Raw genomic sequence first — 16,029 nt, forward strand, 5'->3', positions numbered from 1 at the left:
TGTCAAACGTTTTTTATAATCAATCCTCAGGTTGTTTTTACAATATTTAATCAATAATATTTCAACCGGACTGTACCTTCTTCAATAGGAGAGAGAGAGAAAATGTCTGCTCCAAGCTGTTGTGCATGCAAAACGCTGCTGGCACCCAGCCATCCAATGACGCGATATGATCTTTCTCGCTCATTTTTTTAAATAAAAGCCTGAAGCTATGTCTAAAGACTGTTCACAACATGTTGAAGCCATAGGAAAAGGAATCTGGTTGATATCCCTTTAAATGGAGCGAAGGCAGGCAATGGAACAGAGAGCTTTCAGGAAAATCAGCACTTCCTGGTTGGATTTTCCTCAGGTTTTCGCCTGCAATATCAGTTCTGTTATACTCACAGACAATATTTTGACAGTTTTGGAAACTTTAGAGTGTTTTCTATCCTAAACTGACAATTATATGCATATTCTAGATTCTGGGCCTGAGAAATAGGCAGCTTCATTTGGGTACGTTTTTCATCCAAACATCAAAATACTGGCCCCTAAACTCAAGAGGTTAACATGCAAGAAACTCCAACACACTGGTATTCTTCAATATTCATAATCAATCAAATCTATCTTTTCACACCAACATCTCAGTCCAGAGACCTTAAACAGGGTTCAAAAGTGTTGCAGTACAGAGACACAGGTCAATCACAAACCACGCAACTAACAAGCCTTCATTTAGAATACTCAGATGAGATCATTTTAAATCTGACCTTTTAAATAGCAGAGGATTTTAATCTCTCTGCACACACACCCACTCGCTCGTTCACACGCACGGACGCACGCACACACACAAACAGACAGGCAGTTGGCCTGCTGACAGACAGATAAGCGTCTTGAAAGACACTTGAATAAACAATGATTCACTAACAAAAGAGACAAAACAACTCAATCAGGTAAATGAGGGATTACGAAAGGAAAAGGGAAGAGAAAAAGGCATCCCTTCATCATTTAACATTATCAAATCCATTTACCGTCCCACCTCTCTGTGTGCTGACCCACATTGACCTCCTGCATTTGATTTCTGGCACTATTAGAAGTGAGTCGCTTTCATGTTGTAGAACGTTGACAAATCACATTATGGACTGTGTGTTAGCAGTGTGTGTCTGTGTCTGTACGTGTGTGTGTGTACGTGTGTTTACGTGTGTGTGTGTGTGTGTGTGTTAGTAGCTTCTGTCCTGCTCTGAGAGTAGTTTAGCCATTATTATAAGAGGCAGGCAGAACAGAGAGCCGCACAGCTCCAAGGGCTCTCTTTCCCTTGTTCCCTTTTCTCTTTCTATCTCTCTCCCTCTCCCTTCTCTCTCTCCCTTTGCAGGGAACTGTCACCCTAACAGGTCTTTAGATCATTCCCCAACATTACCATCAGACAGCTGGAGGTAAATAAAGACATTCAAAACACACAGAGGACAAGTTGGAGCCTGGGAGGCCAGGGGAAACTGGAGCAGCATGCTGTGTGTGCATGGGTGTGTGTGTCATCCAGAGTGGACGTGGTCTACCTCCTCTAACTCAATGGTTCACAATCTTCCGTTCTGGAGATCACCAAGTCACCGTCAAAAGTTATTGAAGACCACCATCGCGGAATCATAGAATTTTTAACATTAAATATATTCCCGGTCAAATTTAGAGTAGATTTTATCATTGAATGTAACAGAATAAAGGCCTATTATTAATAGTATTATTAACAGTTTGCATTGTGAAATGTAATCTAAAATTGCTTATAATACCATTAATACTCCCAACTGTTATTCTTTTTGGAAGATAAAAATCCTTACAAAGAATACAAATTTGAGGACAACTGCAGACCACAGGTTGAAAACCCCTGCTCAACCTCTCCCTGCTCGTCAAACTGGTCCAACCAAACCAATCCTATTGTGCAGAATGCTACGGAGCTAAGGAGAAGAAAAGACCGGAACAGAGGAATAGGGTTCATTCTAAAACTATTCCCATCCATGACAAGGAACTGTCAGATATGACAATATGTTAAAATGTTCCATTCCTGGAGCTTTAGGACCATTGTGGCGGAACACTAAATCAGAATGTTGGGGCGGAACATTGGGGTGAACATTCTATACATGTTATTAAGTGGAGTTGAGTAATATAATACAATCCTTAAGTCTTTACAACACATTGTACCATGGAATTACAACACATTATACCATGGCATTGCTAAATACTAATTTCAGAGTAAATAGTATACAATTTCCAAGCTAATTAAGTGATAATGCCCGAGAAGCCGGTGTTTGGAGGACATATTAGCACGGGTGTTGTTAGGTCTAAGACAAAGTTGACCATGCCAATATGTCCTCCAAACACCAGCTTCGAGGGCATTATCACTTTAATACAACGGGTTACCAACATATTCAAATAATTATTGACTTTTTTCATGAACTTTTTTTAAATGAATTTATTCATACTATTTCATCCTTCCACAAGATATTGTCCCGACAGAAACCTAGGGTTGCTATCCAAGCCGGCTGGTCGGTCATTCTATTGTTTCGGTTGACAGAGACGCAACTCAGTCATTCACTCTTTTTGTTCTTTATCTATGGACATCCGTTATTCGTTGCTTGCGTCATCCGTTATTCGTTGCTCGTTGCTTGAAACAATGTTGCAAATGTCAGAGAGATCGACAGTGTGTGTGTCAGAGTGTGGGATAAGTGTGTGTGTCAGAGCTGTGTGTAAGTTGACTATGCAAACAATTTGGGATTTTCAACACATGAATGTTTCTTATAAAAAATAATCTTGGCCAAGAGAGACTGGCATGCATAGTATTAATATCAGCCCTCTGATTACAATTAAGAGCATAACATGCCACTCTGTTTCTGGCCAGCTGCAGCTCAGCTGCCAACATTATTGCCAATGTTGAATTACATTTTAAGAATAGCAAGCTAGGATGATGGTTTGGTTAGCTAAGCTAGCAAGTATGCTTATTTGGTTACCAAGGCAACTACTGTCACATTTCTACTGGCAAATGAAAAAAATTATAGCGGCAAATATGTTGAACTATAGCCATAGTATAAAAGGGATAATCAACTCAGGGCTCTATGTGTTCTCTGGAAAACTCCTCTAACGCATCATGGAACACACCTTCCACATCATGCACTATTTTCCAGAGAACGCATAGCCCCTCATTGATTATCCCTTGCGTATTATATGTATCTTTATGCCTCACCCAAACTCTGCTTTGTTCGCAACAATTACGGTTGCAAAGGGTCGGAAACTTTCCGGTAAATTTCTGGAATTGTGAGAATTTTGCTTAAATTCATCAAAAAGGTTAGCTCATAACAGTGAATCTTTTTAAAACATTTATCTTTCAAAGGAGTTGTTCAAGCTAACGGCTTAACTATTTATCTGTACATGGAATTGTATTTGTTTAATTTTACTCATTTTTTTCTAATCTTTACAGGAAAATGCCACCGGCACTATCTGATGTGTGGAGACATTTCACTGCAGTTAATGTAGAAGAAAAAGCTATGTACATTTGCAAATACTGTGCCAAATCATATGTGAAGAATGCAACAAAGATGCAGAATCATCTGGCCAAGTACATAGTTCCCTCAGCGCTCAAAACAAGCAACCTCTGACAAAAGTCCCTCTACTTCTAATCGAGCTGAAAATTATGAATCAGACATCTTATCGATAGCAACAGCTCATGGTCCTCCTGGAATTATACGTTTTTTTGACTCAATGGAGGAAATTAGTCAGAGAAATGCTGATGGATGTCTTTCTCGAGCTGTGTATGCAACTGGTTCACCTCTGATGCTCACAGGCAAAGTGGATTGGAAGAGATTTCTGAATGTTCTTCACCCAGCATACACCCTTCCAACCAGACATGATTTATCTACTCATGTGTTGGATGCAGAGTTCAACAGAGTTCAAGTGTAGGTCAAGCAAATCATAGAGAAAGCAGACTGTATTGCAATCATCTCTGATGGGTGGTTGAATGTTCGTGGGCAAGGAATGACTAACTACATAATCTCCACCCCTCAACCAGTATTCTACAAGAACACAGACACAAGGGAAAACAGACACACTGGTCTCTACTAGAGGTCAACCGATTAATCGGAATGGCCGATTAATTAGGGCCGATTTCAGGTTTTTATAACAATCGGTAATTGGCATTTTTGGACACCGATCATGGCCGATTACTACCTGTTATGCGAGTGCAGCAAGGAGCCAAGGTAAGGTGTTAGCTAGCATTAAACTTATCTTATAAAAAACAATCAATCTTAACATAATCACTAGTTAACTACAGATGGTTGATGATATTACTAGTTTATCTAGCTTGTCCTAGGTTGTATATAATCATTGCGGTGCTGGTGAATTTTTCATTGAATCACAACCTACTTCGCCAAACGGGTGATTTAACAAGCGCATTCGCGAAAAAAACATTGTCATTGCACCAATGTGTACCTAACCATAAACATCAAAGCCTTTCTTAAAATCAATACACAAGTATATATTTTTAAACCTGCATATTTAGTTAATATTGCCTGCTGAATGTCTTTTCCCTAGGGAAATTGTGTCACTTCTCTTGCGTTCAGTGTAAACAGAGTCGGGGTATATGCAGCAGTTTGGGTCGCCTGGCTCGTTGCGAACTGTGTGAAGACCATTTCTTCCTAACTACGACCGTAATTAATTGCCAGAATTGTACATAATTCTGACATAACATTGAAGGTTGTGCAATGCAACAGCAATATTTAGACTTAGGGATGCCACCCGGAACGGTTCCGTATTTCACTGAAAGAATAAACGTCTTGTTTTCGAAATTAATAGTTTCAGGATTTGAACATATTAATGACCTAAGACTCGTATTTCTGTGTGTGATTACATTATAATTAAGTCTATGATTTAATAGAGCAGTCTGACTGAGAGAAATAGTCCTATAATAACTACAACCTAAAACTTCTTACCTGGGAATATTGAAGACTCATGTTAAAAGGAACCACCAGCTTTCATATGTTCTCATGTTCTGAGCAAGGAACTTAAACGTTAGCTTTCTTAAATGGCACATATTGCACTTTTACTTTCTTCTCCAACACTTTGTTTTTGCATTATTTAAACCAAATTGAACATGTTTCATTATTTATTTGAGACTAAATTGATTTTATTTATGTATTATATTAAGTTAAAATAAGTGTTCATTCAGTATTGTTGTAATTGTCATTATTACAAACATATATATAAAAATCATCCGATTAATCGGTATCTGCTTTTTTTTGGTCCTCCAATAATCGGTATTGGCGTTGAAAAATCATAATCGGTCGACCTCTAGTCTCTATATTGCAGATGAGCTGAAGGCAGTCATCAATGACCTTGGACCACAGAACAGGTATTTGCACTGGTGACAGACAATGCTGTGAACATGAAGGCTGCTTGGTCTAAAGTGGAGGAGTTCTACCCTCACATCATACCCATTGGCTGTCAAGAAGGTGGACATTGAGGAGGTCCAGGGAGAAGACATGGAAGCCTGAGAGGAAGACAACAAAAGCTTGAGTTTCTAGACTATAATTTTACAGATGTGTGTTGAAGACGTTTTTGGGAGATGCGATGGATCATTGGGGATCATTCAATATTACCTTTCTTTTGTTGTTCAGTGAAATCATCCCATGTGAAGAGTCAACTCATTTAATTAAAGTTCTATTCATAACCACATTTTTTTTTAATTATACTGGAAGGATTTAATAATTTGCAATTATGTCTACATATGATAAGGTAAAACATTTATGTTTCTGTCTTCATATAATATGGTAAATATATCCAAAACATCTACATTTAAATGGTATTCCCGTTAATTCCCACAGAAAGTTTCCACCTTTGAATATTCCCCAAAATGTGCAACCCTAGCTACAATAGAGGGTAGATTTAGGTAACTACTCTGTATTGTTCACCAGATGTTATTCTGTAGACACACAGGCTCACTCATTGAGGCACAGCACTCGTTAGGTTATATCATAAGGATAGAATGATCTGTGAACTGTGTAGTTGAATCATCCTTACACTATACACTTCAACTGTGAAAGACGGAATCTAAAACAAATATCCAGAAAATCACATTGTATGATTTTTAAGTAATTAATTTGCATTTTATTGCATGACATAAGAATTTGATCACCTACCAACCAGTAAGAAATCCGGCTCTCACAGACCTGTTCGTTTTCTTAAAGAAGCCCTCCTGTTCTCCACTCATTACCTGTATTAACTGCACCTGTTTGAACTCGTTACCTGTATAAAAGACACCTGTCCACACACTCAATCACACAGACTCCAACCTCTCCACAATGGCCAAGACCAGACAGTGGTGTAAGCACATCAGGGATACAATTGTAGACCTGCACAAGGCTGGGATGGGCTACTGGACAATAGGCAAGCAGCTTGGTGAGAAGGCAACAACTGTTGGCGCAATTATTAGAAAATGGAAGAAGTTCAAGATGACGGTCAATCACCCTCGGTCTGGGGCTCCATGCAAGATCTCACCTCGTGGGGCATCAATGATCATGAGGAAGGTGAGGGATTAGCCCAGAACTACACGGCAGGACCTGGTCAATGACATGAAGAGAGCTGGGACCACAGTCTCAAAGAAAACCATTAGTAACACACTACGCCGTCATGGATTAAAATCCTGCAGCGCACGCAAGGTCCCCCTGCTCAAGCCAACGCATGTCCAGTCCCATCTGAAGTTTGCCAATGACCATCTGGACGATCCAGAGGAGGAATGGGAGAAGGTCATGTGGTCTGATGAGACAAAAATAGAGCTTTTTGGTCTAAACTCCACTCGCCGTGTTTGGAGGAAGAAGAAGGATGAGTACAACCCCAAGAACACCATCCCAACCGTGAAGCATGGAGGTGGAAACATCATTCTTTGGGGATGCTTTTCTGCAAAGGGGACAGGATGACTGCACCGTATTGAGGGGAGGATGGATGGGGCCATGTATCACGAGATCTTGGCCAACAACCTCCTTCCCTCAGTAAGAGCATTGAAGATGGGTCGTGGCTGGGTCTTCCAGCATGACAACGACCCAAAACACACAGCCAGGGCAACTAAGGAGTGGCTCCGTAAGAAGGATCTCAAGGTCCTGGAGTGGCCTAGCCAGTCTCCAGACCTGAACCCAATAGAAATCTTTGGAGGGAGCTGAAAGTCCGTATTTCCCAGCGACAGCCCTGAAACCTGAAGGATCTGGAGAAGGTCTGTATGGAGGAGAGGGCCAAAATCCCTGCTGCAGTGTGTGCAAACCTGGTCAAGAACTACAGGAAACGTATGATCTCTAATTGCAAACAAAGGTTTCTGTACCAAATATTAAGTTCTGCTTTTCTGATGTATCAAATACTTATGTCATGCAATAAAATGCAAATGAATTACTTAAAATCATATAATGTGATTTTCTGGATTTTTGTTTTAGATTCCGTCTCTCACAGTTGAAGTGTACCTATGATAAAAATTACAGACCTCTACATGCTTTGTAAGTAGGAAAACCTGTAAAATTGGCAGTGTATCAAATACTTGTTCTCCCCACTGTATATATCCTTTTTCAGTGAAGCTTTTCAGTCAGCCCAACAAAGAAGATGCGGACCGGTCCAACCTATAAAGCTGTAGTCTTTTATAGCCGTAGAGATATGAGTCTACTTGAGAAATGTATAGCCTTTGTCATGTGCATCGACAAAACCCAATATCCTAAAATTGAGACCTGAGATGATGCTATTGATTCTCTACCATTTATTATATGATGTCCTTCTAGATTCAAAATATTTTTTTTGTTATCCATACTGTACACCATCAGCCTCCTGTGCTGTACACTGAACTAAAGTAGGGATATAAAAGTAAAGCGTTGTCTGTGTATCTAAGCCCTATTGTGTATTCGTCTGTTCTTATTCTCTTCACTTTAGGCTAGTCTTCTTTTCTCAGAGGCAGTGAAGCTATCTTTCTATTGACAGAGAGCAGACAATATGATTTTTATTCATCTTATGGGTTTTGTAGAAGAAAGAGGCCCTGGGCCTAGTCCCTAGGCCTAGTCTATAGTACCTAGGCCTAGTCTATAGTCCCTAGGCCTAGTCTATAGTCCCTAGGCCTAGTCTATTGCCCTTGGGTACTCTGGTACACTATGTTAATTATGTCTTAAAGTTTATGTGATCTACAGACATACCGTAAGTCAAATACATAGGTCAAACACCGTTATTCTTTATCTAGTTTTCCCCACTATCAAACTATCAGAATAGTTCCCAAAAGTGCAAACTCTAAGAAACTGTATGGTAAAAAAAATGTGTTTGTTTTTTGTTCCACTGTTTCAAGTATTCAAAGGTATTTGACCCAGATCTGTTGCATTGCTGTGAGCTGTGTTGAGTTGCTCTCTGTGGGGACAGTTTCAGAACCCCAAGAGGGATGATGTCACAAAGGTGTAGGACACAACTGTCTCATCTGAACAGCAGAGGAGGCGGCCTTTGGTTTGAGTTGTCTTGACTTTCACTGAATACCCATAAGAAGTAGCATAGCCCCCCTAGCGCAACGCTACCACTGCATATGCATGTACTTATGGGAGCCCACATGTCTGCTCGCCATTTTACTAAATCAAATCCGCTCTCTTCAAGATATCAAACAAAGGCGAGCGTTGCTGGAGTCAGATGATGTAAATGAGTTGAGTGTGTTCTGGCATGATCACATCTGCCGTAGTCTGTGTCTTCTCTTCTGGCGTGTCTCTCTCTCATCTCTCTCATTACATGTATACAGTATGTAGTCAGCGTAGTCCTCTAATGAACCACACACAGCGTGAGAAGTGGGTGTGTCTAAGGGGAATTCAACAGGCATGTCTTTACTTTGTATGTATCCTTTATAAAACCAGAGTAGACACATTGAGATTGACAACTCTTTTTTTAAGTGAGCCCTGGCCAAAAAAGCAGCAGTGTTGGTAGGTAAGGCTCTGTCTGATGTAAGACTGGACCTCTTTAAATCAAGTTAGACAGATCAAGAAGTCAGTGCTCCGACAGGAGCTGAACTGGGTTGAACTGAAGTCATTATAAATGGACATTTGGGCAGCTTGACTGTAATGTGAATGTATTGGCGTGCAAGTGAATGTGTGTGTGTTTGTGTGTGTGTGTGTGTCTGTCGTGTGTGCGTGCGTGTTTGATTGTATGAGCGTGCATGCATGTGTGTGTGTGTGTGTGTGTGTGTGTGTGTGTGTGTAACATGACAATATTTCTATGTAGGAATCCAAAAAAAGCTTTCGTCTTTGTACTCCATCTCTATCTCAAGCTTTGACTGAGCTTGTTATTAAATGAGTGACATGTACATATACACACATAGCACAAGCTGTGTGTGTGTTTGCCGGTGTAATTCGATCATTCATGGGGCAGTAGAGGACCCTTTAATATGAGGGAGAGAGAGGGAGAGGAAGAGGGACATATATATATAGAGAGGGGGAGAGATATAGATATAGATATAGAGACAGGGATAGAGAGAGAGAGAGAGAGAGAGAGAGAGAGAGAGAGAGAGAGAGAGAGGGAGAGTGAGAGATAACTTTAGCAGCTAAAACCCTACAGCTGCGGAGAGAGAGAGCATGCTCAATTGACTCTGTCCAATGGAGGGACTCGGTCCTCACACCCCATGACAACAATGCCCTCGCCATGGAGACAGGAATACAACAAGGAAAAAGCCTCAATCTCTGGCATAATCCCCCCGAGTCAAGATGTCACAGCTATTATACCATGAATTCTTCTATTTTTACATCCTGCTATTGGCCACTCAGACACAGAGAGACAGAGAGAGAGAGAGACAGAGACAGAGACAGAGAGAGAAAGACAGAGACAGAGAAAGAGAGAGAGAGGTTTATGGAATTAAATCACCCCACTACGTTAGGCCATTTCCGTAGAGAGCTAGCTGGCTGTTTCATTCTGCTTACAAGTTAAACCCCCATCTGTCCTTTTATTTCAGAGATGATACCATCTGTAGTCTAGTCAGGGTGCAGGAGTAGAAGGAATGTGCTTGACCCCACTAAATATTTAAGTTTGGTGTGTGTGATTGCATGCATTTGTTTCCCCATATTTCTGTAGCTATGTTCTAATCTCAATGCATCTATACCTCCATGGTACTGTATATATTTGACATATGTCTGACTCTAGGTGGTATTATCAGGTCGTAGGGCTGGAGGTACGGGGTCACACCAGACCTAAGCTGGGCTTAGTTGGTAGAGCATTGCACTTGCAACACCAGGGTTGTGTGTTCGATTCCCACGGGGGACCAGTACGAATAAAAATGTATGCACGCAGTACTGTAAGTCGCTCTGGATAAGAGCGTCTGCTAAATTACAAAAATGTTCAATGTAAATAGCGTTAGATTCATGGCTGGATAGGAGGGCCAGAGAGACCTGTGTTTGACCCTGACCCCAGTGAGAGAGTTGATCACCACCCTCCCTCTCCTCCCCCCAGGCCTAAATTCCAGAAATTCCAGCCTTTTGATTACAGCAGGAGAGATAGAATGAAGATGCCTATTCAGCCTCCAGGCACACACTGGACTGGAGTGTCAACCAAAGGGTTGTATGTTCCGTATGCACACAGGTACATCCTTTAAAACCAGTTAGAGCTCTAGGGGCGCTATTTCATTTTTGGATAAAAAACGTTCCCGTTTTAAGCGCGATATTTTGTCACGAAAAGATGCTCGACTATGCATATTCTTGACAGTTTTGGAAAGAAAACACTCTGAAGTTTCAGAATCTGCAAAGATTTTGTCTGTAAGTGCCCCAGAACTCATTCTACAGGCGAAACCAAGATGATGCATCACCCAGGAATTAGCAGAATTTCTGAAGCTCTGTTTTCCATTCTCACCTTATATGGCTGTGATTGCGCAACGAATGAGCCTACACTTTCTGTCGTTCGCCCAAGGTCTTAGCAGCATTGTGACGTATTTGTAGGCATATCATTGGAAGATTGACCATAAGAGACTACATTTTCCAAGTGTCCGCCTGGTGTCCTGCGTCGAATTCGGTGCGCAATTGCCAGCTGCTTCTACTTTACCATTTGATTCAGGGGAGAAAGCATGTGTCCAAGAACGATGTATCAATGAAGAGATATGTGAAAAACACCTTGATGATTGATTCTAAACAACGTTTGCCATGTTTTCAGTCGATATTATGGAGTTAATTTGGAAAAAAGTTCGCGTTTTGAGGACTGAATTTTCAGATTTTTTTTGGTAGCCAAATGTGATGTATAAAACGGAGCTATTTCTAATACACAAGGAATCTTTTTGGAAAAACTGAGCATCTGCTATCTAACTGAGAGTATCCTCATTGAAAACATCAGAAGTTCTTCAAAGGTAAATGATTTTATTTGAAGGCTTTTATGTTTTTGTTAATGTTGCATGCTGGATGCTAACGCTAATGCTAACGCTAAATGCTAACGCGAAATGCTAACGCTAGCTAGCTACTTTTACACAAATTATTGTTTTCCTATGGTTGAGAAGCATATTTTGAAAATCTGAGATGACAGTGTTGTTTACAAAAGGCTAAGCTTGAGAGATGGCATATTTATTTCATTTCATTTGCGATTTTCATAAATAGTTAACGTTGTGTTATGCTAATGAGCTTGCTGATAGATTTACACAATCCTGGATACAGGGGTTTTTTCATAGCTAAACGTGACGCAGAAAACGGAGCGATTTGTCCTAAACAAATAATCTTTCAGGAAAAACTGAACATTTGCTATCTGAGAGTCTCCTCATTGAAAACATCTGAAGTTCTTCAAAGGTAAATGATTTTATTTGAATGCTTTTCTGTTTTTTTGTGTAAATGTTGCCAGCTGAATGCTAATGCTAAATGCTACGTTAGCCATCAATACTGTTACACAAATGCTTGTTTTGCAATGGTTGAGAAGCATATTTTGAAAATCTGAGATGACAGTGTTGTTAACAAAAGGCTAAGCTTGAGAGCTAGCATATTTATTTCATTTCATTTGCGATTTTCATGAATAGTTAACGTTGCGTTATGGTAATGAGCTTGAGTCTGTATTCACGATCCCGGATCCGGGATGGGGAGATCAGAAAGGTTAACTACCTCAATTGGTCCGACCAACCAGTGCTTCCGCACATTGGCTAACCGGGCTATCTGCATTTTGTCCCGCCACCCACCCCCCGCCAACCCCTCTTTTACGCTGCTGCTACTCTCTGTTCATCATATATGCATAGTCACTTTAACCATATCTACATGTACAGTGCCTTGCGAAAGTATTCGGCCCCCTTGAACTTTGCGACCTTTTGCCACATTTAAGGCTTCAAACATAAAGATATAAAACTGTATTTTTTTGTGAAGAATCAACAACAAGTGGGACACAATCATGAAGTGGAACGACATTTATTCGATATTTCAAACTTTTTTAACAAATCAAAAACTGAAAAATTGGGCGTGCAAAATGATTCAGCCCCTTTACTTTCAGTGCAGCAAACTCTCTCCAGAAGTTTAGTGAGGATCTCTGAATGATCCAATGCTGACCTAAATGACTAATGATGATAAATACAATCCACCTGTGTGTAATCAAGTCTCCGTATAAATGCACCTGCACTGTGATAGTCTCAGAGGTCCGTTAAAAGCGCAGAGAGCATCATGAAGAACAAGGAACACACCAGGCAGGTCCGAGATACTGTTGTGAAGAAGTTTAAAGCCGGATTTGGATACAAAAAGATTTCCCAAGCTTTAAACATCCCAAGGAGCACTGTGCAAGCGATAATATTGAAATGGAAGGAGTATCAGACCACTGCAAATCTACCAAGACCTGGCCGTCCCTCTAAACTTTCAGCTCATACAAGGAGAAGACTGATCACAGATGCAGCCAAGAGGCCCATGATCACTCTGGATGAACTGCAGAGATCTACAGCTGAGGTGGGAGACTCTGTCCATAGGACAACAATCAGTCGTATATTGCACAAATCTGGCCTTTATGGAAGAGTGGCAAGAAGAAAGCCATTTCTTAAAGATATCCATAAAAAGTGTTGTTTAAAGTTTGCCACAAGCCACCTGGGAGACACACCAAACATGTGGAAGAAGGTGCTCTGGTCAGATGAAACCAAAATTGAACTTTTTGGCAACAATGCAAAACGTTATGTTTGGCGTAAAAGCAACACAGCTGAACACACCATCCCCACTGTCAAACGTGGTGGCAGCATCATGGTTTGGGCCTGCTTTTCTTCAGCAGGGACAGGGAAGATGGTTAAAATTGATGGGAAGATGGATGGAGCCAAATACAGGACCATTCTGGAAGAGAACCTGATGGAGTCTGCAAAAGACCTGAGACTGGGACGGAGATTTGTCTTCCAACAAGACAATGATCCAAAACATAAAGCAAAATCTACAATGGAATGGTTCAAAAATAAACATATCCAGGTGTTAGAATGGCCAAGTCAAAGTCCAGACCTGAATCCAATCGAGAATCTGTGGAAAGAACTGAAAACTGCTGTTCACAAATGCTCTCCATCCAACCTCACTGAGCTCAAGCTGTTTTGCAAGGAGGAATGTGAAAAAAATTCAGTCTCTCGATGTGCAAAACTGATAGAGACAAACCCCAAGCAACTTACAGCTGTAATCGCAGCAAAAGGTGGCGCTACAAAGTATTAACTTAAGGGGGCTGAATAATTTTGCACGCCCAATTTTTCAGTTTTTGATTTGTTAAAAAAGTTTGAAATATCCAATAAATGTCGTTCCACTTCATGATTGTGTCCCACTTGTTGTTGATTCTTCACAAAAAAATACAGTTTTATATCTTTATGTTTGAAGCCTGAAATGTGGCAAAAGGTCGCAAAGTTCAAGGGGGCCGAATACTTTCGCAAGGCACTGTACATACTACTTCAATCAGCCTGACTAACCGGTGTCTGTATGTACCTCGCTACTGTTTTTCACTGTCTTTTATTGTTGTTTTTATTTCTTTACTTACATATTGTTCACCTAATACCTTTTTTGCACTATTGGTTAGAGCCTGTAAGTAAGCATTTCACTGTAAGGTCTGTTGTATTCGGCACAGGTGACAAATAAACTTTGATTTACGTTGATATACTGTTTGAGCGCTCTGTATGTATGCAGTATGCACAGTCAGGTACAGCTGCATTGATAGACTGTGGGCAACATCAAGCAGAGGTTTTTCCTCACCAAGTGACCTGACCAGGACAAAGTTTTCATTTCTGGTTAGGTCAAGTTGTGAGGAAAACATCTGGTCCTAGAGGTCTGCTGGTTGTGGTGTGTATGTTGATGGTTTCTTCCTAGGTTCCTGGCTTTCTAGGGAGTTTTTCCTAGCCACCGTGCTTCTACACCTGCATTGTTTGCTGTTTGGGGTTTTAGGCTGGGTTTCTGTACAGCACTTTGAGATATCAGCTGATGTAAAAAGGGCTTTATAAATACATGTTTGATTGATTGATTGTGGTTAGTATGTTGCTGATTGTGGTGTGTATGTTGATGCTTTTGGTGTGTATGTTGATGTTTGTAGTGTGTATGTTGATGGTTGTGGTGTGTATGTTGATGGTTTTGGTGTGTATACTGATGGTTTCGGTGTGTATACTGATGCTTTCGGTGAGTATACTGATGGTTTTGGTGTGTATGCTGATGGTTTTGGTGTGTATGCTGATGGTTTAGGTGTGTATGTTGATGGTTTCGGTGTGTATATTGATGGTTTTGGTGTGTATGTTGATGGTTTTGGTGTGTATGTTGATAGTTTTGGTGTGTATGTTGATGGTTTCGGTGTGTATGTTGATGGTATTGGTGTGTATATTGATGGTTTTGGTGTGTATATTGATGGTTTTGGTGTGTATGTTGCTGCTTGGGGTATATTTGTTGATTGTTTTGGTGTGTATATTGATGGTTTTGGTTTGTATGTTGATGGTTTCGGTGTGTATGTTGATAGTTTTGGTGTGTATGTTGATGGTTTCGGTGTGTATGTTGATGGTATTGGTGTGTATATTGATGGTTTTGGTGTGTATATTGATGGTTGGGAAGTATATGTTGATTGTTTTGGTGTGTATGTTGATAGTTTTGGCGTGTATGTTGATAGTTTTGGTGTTTATGTTGATGGTTTTGGTGTGTATGTTGCTGGTTGGGGTGTATATGTTGATGGTTTTGGTGTGTATATTGATGGTTTTGGAGTTTTTCCTAGCCACCGTGCTTCTACACCTGCATTGTTTGCTGTTTGGGGTTTTAGGCTGGGTTTCTGTACAGCACTTTGAGATATCAGCTGATGTAAAAAGGGCTTTATAAATACATGTTTGATTGATTGATTGTGGTTAGTATGTTGCTGATTGTGGTGTGTATGTTGATGCTTTTGGTGTGTATGTTGATGTTTGTAGTGTGTATGTTGATGGTTGTGGTGTGTATGTTGATGGTTTTGGTGTGTATACTGATGGTTTCGGTGTGTATACTGATGCTTTCGGTGAGTATACTGATGGTTTTGGTGTGTATGCTGATGGTTTTGGTGTGTATGCTGATGGTTTAGGTGTGTATGTTGATGGTTTCGGTGTGTATATTGATGGTTTTGGTGTGTATGTTGATGGTTTTGGTGTGTATGTTGATAGTTTTGGTGTGTATGTTGATGGTTTCGGTGTGTATGTTGATGGTATTGGTGTGTATATTGATGGTTTTGGTGTGTATATTGATGGTTTTGGTGTGTATGTTGCTGCTTGGGGTATATTTGTTGATTGTTTTGGTGTGTATATTGATGGTTTTGGTTTGTATGTTGATGGTTTCGGTGTGTATGTTGATAGTTTTGGTGTGTATGTTGATGGTTTCGGTGTGTATGTTGATGGTATTGGTGTGTATATTGATGGTTTTGGTGTGTATATTGATGGTTGGGAAGTATATGTTGATTGTTTTGGTGTGTATGTTGATAGTTTTGGCGTGTATGTTGATAGTTTTGGTGTTTATGTTGATGGTTTTGGTGTGTATGTTGCTGGTTGGGGTGTATATGTTGATGGTTTTGGTGTGTATATTGATGGTTTTGGTGTGTATGTTGCTGGATGGAGTGTATATGTTGATGGTGTTGGTGTGT

The 16,029-nt window shown here is 40.4% G+C and overlaps 1 protein-coding gene across 1 annotated transcript in view; it reads right to left on the bottom strand.

Annotated features, from left to right (window-relative positions):
- LOC110488154 (retinoic acid receptor alpha-A-like) overlaps nucleotides 1-16,029 on the bottom strand; it is a 146,877-nt gene that overhangs the window by 107,521 nt on the left and 23,327 nt on the right. The gene's annotated exons all lie outside the window — the stretch shown is intronic.

Source organism: Oncorhynchus mykiss, chromosome 32 (genome assembly GCF_013265735.2).
Source record: "Oncorhynchus mykiss isolate Arlee chromosome 32, USDA_OmykA_1.1, whole genome shotgun sequence".
Classification (NCBI taxonomy): Eukaryota; Metazoa; Chordata; class Actinopteri; order Salmoniformes; family Salmonidae; genus Oncorhynchus; species Oncorhynchus mykiss.